Consider the following 8,966-nt stretch of genomic DNA (forward strand, 5'->3'; position numbering starts at 1 on the left):
ACGTTTCTTATCATTTATATGAATTGCAGATGTGTGGAAACTTTTCCGCTAATAAATTCCGAGCTGTAAATGGATCAGGCATGTGATGTTGTGGTTTCTAAAGATAACAAAGCCTCTGTGTTTTTGCTTATTCTGGCAGAACACCTTCACAGCATAGTGCTTCCAGGGAGTTAAGAACAGGTGAAAAGATATGTAGACATAGAGGGGAAAGCACGATGCTCCCTCTGAGACACCAAAGTCCTCTTCTGATTTCACTGGTTTCACTGTTTGTCTAATTTAATATGAAAGTGTCTAAGAAGCCATCTGGAATCAGGGCCCACTGAGATAGGGCTATCAGTGTATCATCTTGCATAGCCCCAAGGGTCACAGAGATTTTGGGGGTAAACCACTCTGGTTACGAGACACCATCCAGGTAGACAACACTGCACAAGGTCTTTCCTCCTCCATTTTAATGATCTAACCCTTGCTTTTTCATTCACGTAAAACTTCTGTAGGTGGCAGTGGGATTCCTTGAATTTGCAAAGGTCCTTAATTTGGTGGTCTGAACAAGACAGGTATGGTCAAAATTAAACAGGTGGCAAGGACTAGTGTTGGCAATAGCCTGCTTCAAGTGGGAAGTTGTGTGACCTTCAGATGTCTGTTTCAACCAGTATTCCTATGACCTCATGAGTATATATCTTTTCCCTTCTCCTAGAGGACCCTCCTCAAGGCAGTTCATGGCTGAATGCCTTACAGCATGGAGATGAGAGCTCCACCCCAAAAAGAGGGACATTTCCTTTCCCAAGAACATGCAGACACTAGGTAGACCTGCAGGACCTGTAGGTGTTCCTCTCCGATGTAGAGAAGGATCACGGCAGGAGGCTGAGGAACGGGATGGCAAGTGGGAAATGACACTACAATGAAGGGAGAGAAGGTGTGTTGCCTGCTGCTTCCCACGCCGCTGCAGTGGCGTAGAGCAGACCTGTAGGCACCACCATTCTCTACATCCTGACATGATACCTATGGCTTTCCCAGAGACTGGAGTAATGGGCGAGAGGGAGAAGGAATGATTCTACCATAATTCTTTCCTCTTTTAATTGTCACTTAGGAAATTAGAGTAAGGAGATAAAGGTGTAGGAGGGGAACCAACAAAACCCAAAATGAAATGACAGACTGTCATTCCTAGAAGGAAGGAGGAGCAAGCAGATACTCAGCCAGATACCTCTGGAAGAAGGTGATACTTGGACCCTGCTCTAAAGGCCATGCATTCATTTCCCAGCTGCCTCAGCTGATGCCTCTGAAAACTCATTATAAAAGACAGAGAACATCTGTCTCCCCTTTGTGTGTGAACGTGGGCTTTCATTCACATCCCTTGGGTTTTCTGGTCTCTTGTGGGAAGATAAGATAAGCCAAAAGCTGCAGGAGATATCCACTACTGTTCACCTCGAATCCAGCACTTGGAGAAACAGATTTCAGTCTCCCTCTCCCAGGGGTGTGGAAGGGATTTGCTCTGGGTGTTAGTAGTTAGATTTCATCCTGGGCTTTAAAATGAACGTCTTGTTTATCTGAAAAATTTTGTTATCCCAGAGCTTTTCATCTAGTCTAGTTGTTCTGGCATGTTGGTTACCTGGTATCTGAGTAGTTTTCTTTCCTGAAACTTAATCCTCATATCGGTAAAGAGGAAGAAATTAATCCAGTTAGAATTTTACAGTGAACAACTTTTGCATAGAAAATGGTTTTACAGTGGAAAAAAAAAAAAATACATTTAACAGTCTTTGTTGGAAATCTTCCATTTGAAAAATTGGAGAAATTTAAACTACAGAAAAAAATTAAATAATTTAATTTGGAGTCAGTAGCTGAAAACGGACTTTCCAGTTGTCACTGAAATTCAGCATAAGGCAAAGGGAAGGGTTGCATGAATGCAGTACTTGATTTTGTTCACTGTTTTCACTGGTGTGGAGAAGACAGGGGAGGGAGAAAAAAAGGGAACTTTCCCACTTGGATGCAACAATATCTGCTCTCCCAGGGCCCTGGCAATGGTCTGTTTGTTAATCCCCTTGTGAAAAGCCACTTTGAAAGTGCTTTGAAATCCTCCTGTGAGACATAGCAAAATCAACAGCCAAACAACAGAACCCCAGGGGCTCATTTCTTTAGCTGAAACAACACTCTAAATCTCTGTTACTTCAGCTTTATGAAACCATTATTATTTACTAGTACATAATATTATTGATTTGGACATGAGGGGATATATAAACTAAAGCAGGCAGGCAGGACTGATATGTGGCTGGCAGCTCAGTTTAAGTTTACAGTAAGCACTTCTGAAATCAGTCTAATTAACAGTGACACCAGAGAGCATCTGGACCCTGTGGAGGGTTTGGCAGAGATAAGCTTAAAGCCTTACTTCTCAGCAGAAGTATTCAAGGAGGTGTCTGTGCTTGCTGGTGGGACATCAGGCCTGAAGAAAAATAATTAAAGTAAATCAGTGGAAACAGACCTGTAAATTCAAACACATACCAAATACTGCAGCTTTCAGCTAGAAAAGCTTAGCAACTAGAGCACAGAGTCTGACTACATAGAAAGATGAAACATTACATGAATTATGTGAATATATGGTACTGTATTACGTACAAGGGCCAGAAAGGTGGAGGAATCTCCAGCCTGGGAGACATTCAGAGCTCAGCTGGACAAGTGCCTGAGCAACCTAGTCTAGCTGGGCTTGTGTTAAGCAGAGTGTTGGACCAGATGACTGCCTGTGGTCTGTTCCAACCTAAATTATTATGTGACTTGAGGATTGTATTATTTTTATGTGTTGGTTCAAATACAGGGCAAATATTGCACAGGAGAAATACTTTTTTAAAAATTCTTAAGTCTTCAGTCCTCTGAATTGCTTGTTAGCATGGGTGTAGTAGCATTTTAAGAGGCAGCATCCTCCAGTCTGCTAACAATTTTATGATCCCTTTTTTTCTTGGTCTTTTTGATGCTTCTTAAATTACACAGCTCATCACTGACTAGCAGGTTGTCTTCAGCAGGTGTTAATATAGCTATTCCAATGCAGAAGCTGGAATTCAAAGGGCAGTATTCACAGGTGATTATTCAGAGGGACGGGGAAAAAGACTCTTAGGAAAGAAACAGTGTCCAATTATTTGGTTGCAGCATGTGAGAGTATATTTTGTAATGAAGTCTTAAACCTTTGTAAGATTTCTTCCTTGGTTCTGAAGCAGAAATTGAACGACATTTGAGAAGACCCAGGCCTGAAGGGAGAGAGCGAGTATTGACACGATGGTCTCATTAGGAAGGAGAATATCCTGTCAAGGGTGGTGCTTTTCTCTTTAGCAGAGGGAGCTCACAGCAGGAAATTGCTTTTTTTCTCCTCTATCACATATTCAAATTGCTGCAAACGCCATTTTGCTCAGAGCTGTGTATGGATTTTGCATAAGGCCATGTCCTTGGACTGATAGAGCACAGGACCAGAAATAAAGTAAGCTTGAGGGCAACATGAGAGGAAGGAGACAGAAAGGAGAAGTGAAGAATACTTTAAATCACTTGGGTTTGGAATCTCGTCTAAACTCAGCTGCTCATCTAAACCCACCACTATGGCTGCTGGAAACTGAGCTGGCCTATGCTCTTCAGCACAATAATGCTGCACCATCATCCAGTTTTTCTCTGGATTTTAAAACGTCAAATGTTTCGGCACACATGTGGCGATAATTCAGTTCCGCAGGTTCTCTCTCTTCAGTTATTTCTCTGAGCAGCAGCAACAGAAACTGAGTGGGCAAGATCCTGAGGTTTTTAATGCATATAGGGTTTCAACCCACCCATCTGGAAGAATATCATCTAGCCTTGGATGGGACATGCTATTTAGAAGGGAGTAACTGAGGGATAGTGGGGAGGAAGATTCGTTTGTTTGATTTTGGACCGTTGCCCTTGACGCCCTTCATAAAGGGTTAAAACAGTTGCATCGAATTTGGACATTGACATTTTTGGGGTATGCATTTTATGTAAATCAAAAATAGAAATGGGGGGTTGAGTTCACTTGGGAGCAATATTGGGCGGTTTGTGAAATGTTCACCACTAGAGGACTCTACAGCAATAGTTAATTGTCTCTTTTTTCCTTTTTTTTTTTTTTTTTTTTTTTTTGATATATGCACCCTCTGGTAATCTTTTCTCAGAGAACAAGAAAGCCTGCTCCAGCAGCCCCAGGTGCTGAGCCTTGGCATTATTGGAAATGTGTCATCACAGGCCAGATTTTGAAACAAGTTCTCAGGCAAGGCCAGATTGGAGTCATTGAGCTTGCCATGTTTAACACAGAGAATAAATGACCCCATTTTCAAGAAAACAGCTCACATGCTGTCCTGCTGGGAAGGAGGGTGCTGAGGACCTCCTGGGATCACCTTTTCATTTCCTGCACTTGCCCCTGCCAAAAAGAGAGTGTTTGGGCTCCTGGAGATGGACAGCTCAGGGACATAGCCTTCCAATCCTAGGAAGGAGTAGGAAGCACTGACACGATATTGGGGCTGATTCACAGCAAGGCAGTCTGTCTTCTCTCCTGCTAACGCGATGCTGTCAGGACCACTGCCCAGCTGGAGCCGCTCGCTGCTTCCTCTGGAGTCCCTTGGCTCCCTTCGGTACCCCCCTAGCCAAAGAGGGCAGCCAAGAGGCCCGTTGTGCTCCCCAGTCACACTTCTTCTCTGCCTTTCTCACATTCAAGGGATGGCAGAAACTGGCCATTGACGGATAAATTAGTTTCTTGGGAATGCTTTTTGATTATTTTTTTTTCCTTTTCCCTCTGGAACCACTCAGAAGGAAGTCTGGGTCTAAAACACAGACATTTAAACTCCAGGCAGCCAGCCAAAGTCTGCGTCTGCTTTCAGACCGTGAACACTGGAAAGCTTCACAGTGGGTCAGCAGCAGCCCTGCTTTGAGCCCTATGTGCTGATACATGTGGATGAGCTGGGACCAGCTCTCCAGCTGTCCTTGGAAAACTGAGACCTTGTGGTGTTTGCCATTTGCCATGTCCTTGAGCTTCAACACTCACAAGTCAGCTGAGTCCAAGGCTTGTGCTGGCAGGCTGGCCTGATTTAGCACAATCTCATGGTGTGAGGACATCTCTCCTTCGACTGGGCTGCTACGTCTTCCAATCCTACCAGTGCATGGGCAATGAACAGCAGGAGGACGGCAGCTCTGACACCTTGGATGTTTCAGCCTTCACCACATGAAGGTAATGCTAGAGAACGGTTTCTTGGACAGCCTCTGAAGAGAATGGGGCAACCCATCCATGCACCTGCATTGCATAGGAAGACCTGACTCATACAGCCCACTGCTGCTCTGCTAAGACAGGTTGGTTCATGCTGTCTCCAGAGAACAGCACCTCTGCACGTGGCCTTCCCTGATTTCTGTGATCTCAGGCACCTGCAATGGGTGCCTTTCAGCAAAACCTGCTCCCAGTGCCCGCACCCCGCCACAGCATGGAGATACAGTGCTTGGGAGAAGGCCAGCTCCTGGTCAGCATGCACAAGGGTACAGTCACCACTTCCATCATCAGAGAAGTCTCTTCCAAACTAGAGCAGGAATAAATCTGCTGTCAGTGAGCTACAGACAGTCAGCAGATCTCCAGGATTCCTCTCAAAGAGACGTGATGGGGGTCACGATGTTTAATGGGGGGATACAGAGCACACTCACGGGCCATGGGAGGCTGTTCAGAGCCAGCCAGCCAAACCAGGGCTCAGAATTGTGGTGGCTGTGGGGCACAGCAGTCACTGCAATAAGGGCGATCAGTGCCTACAGCTTCAGCATCTGCAGCAAAGTCATTTTTCAGGAGAACCACTTTTTTCCTAGTTGCCCTGAGATTTGTGCCAGACCAAGATTTGACATCCCCCTGAAGCAGAATGGCGCTGAAGGCAGAAATGGTTTAGGATCCTGTTACATTTCCCTTCACCACTCTTTGGAGCTGCTGAAAGTTGCCTCGGTGCCAAGAAAACTCTTTCCTTTACTGCAGCTTTAAGTCACTTGTTCCAGACTGCCTTTGATCTCCGGTGATTTTCTGGCAGTGTTTGGAAAGTATTGTTTCAAATCAGTAACAATCCCTGTTTATGAACATCTTTTAGGTGTAAAAGGCCTGGGTGTTGATTTACGCATGTGGCATGTTTCCAGGGCTATTGGAAGTAGGGTGTGCAATCAGCAAAAGGGGGGTCCCCATTAGCACTGCCCATGAGGTGCCCGTTGTCCCAGGCATCTGAAGTGGCATGGTGAGCCCAGGTACACAGAGCAGCCCCAGGCACCACGCCGGGGCACGGTGCCATGACCCAAGCTAGAGGAGAAAGAGGATAGTAGAACAAGATGGGGGCTTGAATGTAAAGCCTCGGCACAATGGGGATCTCTGTGGTGCTGGCGAATTCGGCAGCTGGGGCCAGCCTCTTGGTGAAGCGCTTGGCAGTCTTGTTTTGCAAACAGCTCTGCCAGCTCCAAATTGAGGTGGCAGTTTGGTACCCCAAGCAGAAGACGCTGAAATAAGGACACACAGAGCCCTGCCTGCCTGCACCTCTGAGGTAAGCTGGCAGGTCTGAGGAAGGGAAGAACAATGTCCTGTGCTCTGCTTTAAACCGCACACAGGCACTGCACGCCACAGGGCTCATTTTGTGCTTGAACACCTAGTCGGGATGAACCAGGAAACATTTTCCACCATCCTTCTCTTTTCTTCCTTTGTGTTTCTACAGAGGGATCAGTTATCCTAGGCAAGGTGTGTGTTATTGATCTTTCCGATGCTATTATCCCCATTTGCGGTACTTGCTATAAAGATCTCAGCTACCCTTTAATCTTGCCACACCTCAGAGAGTCAGAGAGCAGCCAGGGTAGGATCTGATTCCAGTGTTATGCTAGAATTATTTGCTTTGAAACTGAAAACGAAATCGTCGGCCACTTGCAAATGAAATAAAATAAGTCTTTGCCAATTACATTTTTATTTTGAGTGGCTCAGATGGATTTCAGCACAAGGAAAGTCTCTGTGATACCCTATCACATCATGTGCTTAATTTGGACTTGGTCCAGTGAGGATTTTTGATGACTTTGTATCTACTTCCTTGTGTTTTTCAGGATCATGTACACATGGCCGTTGTCCTGGGGATGGGGTACGGTTCCCTCTGAATGCCTAATTAAGTTCCGATTAGCATTTGTTCTAGGAGCAGATGCAGCTTTTCCAGCCCAGCAAACAATGCCATCTGTTGTTCCCTTGCTGTAAGTTCCATCTGAAAGTCTGGTCTGCTTCTATATTTAATTGTGAAGTTTCCTGCTGCCAAAAAAGTAAGGCTGTTTAAATTTGGCATGAGAAGGAAAAGGCCGAGAGGGAGAGAGAGTGGATTTTTATTGTTACTGTGGGGAATGCTAAGTGGGTTTAGTCTGACTGGCAGCTCTGCAGCCTGCTCTCCTGTGCAGGACAAGCCAAAGGGTGAAAACTTTGATCAAGACTCCCATTGCCACCTTGCGTCCTCTCCTTGACATCAAGGCTGCCTCTGCTGGGAGTCTTCAGCAGCATTCTCCTACCTTTGCTACCATGACTTCCCCGGATAGCTGAATTAGAGGTGACAGCATGGTCCTCAGACACTGGCACTCATAGCATGGTGCTGTGACCTCCTCTGAAGACTTTTGGCATTCACAACAAAGGAAAGTATTCACAAGGAACCTTGTCTATGCTCCTACCCTGGGGGAACTGCTGAATTTGCATGGCCTTGACCAACCTGCTGTGACTGCCAACAAGGAAGCCAATTAGAGTACTGATTTTTGGGCATCTGTCAACTAGCGTCTGCCTTGAGACCCACTAAACTAATTTCACACAGACCACTTAGCAGCCATTAGCTGGTTGTGGCATGACCTGTGGTGGACAGCGACCAGTGACCTAGAGGGGAAAACACTAAATTTTATTGTTTAACCCCTTGAACAGTTCAGTTTTGTAGGATGGGAATGCTCAGTGAAAAGTAGAAAAGAAGTCAACGCGGTTTCTTGGCCAGGTTCTATCCCTCCTGCTACTTCTGTGAACGTCATCTACTTAGTCAACTACCTCAGGACTTAGATTTATGATATAAATGGATAAAAACAGCTAGTGAATTCTGGCTAGGGTAAATCTTTTGACTCTCCACCTTTGGGAAAACAAGGTTTTAATGGGAACCAGGCAATTAGGGCTGATTTCTATAACAAGTCAAATCAAACGTTTAACTTTGCAAATGTTTAAATGTTCCATCCGTAATGAATGTTATGCTAAACAAATATGGCCAGAGGGTAAACGCTATTTATTTAAAACTTTGGGGTTTTTCTTCCAAATTTTAACATATTTAACCCCTATTCCCTTTCATGGGTCATGACGAAGGAGGGGATCTCAGTCAGCAGTTTTCCAACTTATTTTAAGAATGCCAACAAGTTGCAGAATCGTGTCCCCCCTAGCTGGCTAACATCGACTATGCATTATGTACATCAAACCAAAGGCCAATGCAGGGCATGATTTGTTTAATAATGCAAGAGAATTTCCCCTATAAGCTGAAATCATAACCACAGCACTAGTCCCTCAAATACCCTCAGGGATGCTTGAGGCCAGTGTCGTGTGTAAGGAACTGGTATTAACATTCACCATAAATTAAGCTTCTTTTCCCTACACACGCCTAGTTCTTAAATACTCTTTAACAAGAGGTTTAAAAACATTTTAAAATGTCTGCCAGGTTTTTTCCTTTGCTATTAAGCATTCCCATTGTGCTCCCCCTGTCTTCTCGGATGTCTGGCTCAGCTTCTGCTCCACGGTGAGGAGCTAGTTGCCAGTCTGTGTGTCTGGTGTGCCCATCACTGCCATAGCTGGCCTTCTGCTGCTCCCTCGGAACAAAAGCTAGTATCCTAATCCCACCTCCGTGAGCATGTTAACACCAGATGTGTGCACTGCTACAGCACAGGATGTTTCCTGCAGTGTTTGCTGGGACTGCTCTCTGTTTAGCTTTGTCAGAGACAGAGGA

The sequence above is a fragment of the Accipiter gentilis genome, chromosome 10 (genome assembly GCF_929443795.1).
Source record: "Accipiter gentilis chromosome 10, bAccGen1.1, whole genome shotgun sequence".
Taxonomy (NCBI): domain Eukaryota; kingdom Metazoa; phylum Chordata; class Aves; order Accipitriformes; family Accipitridae; genus Astur; species Astur gentilis.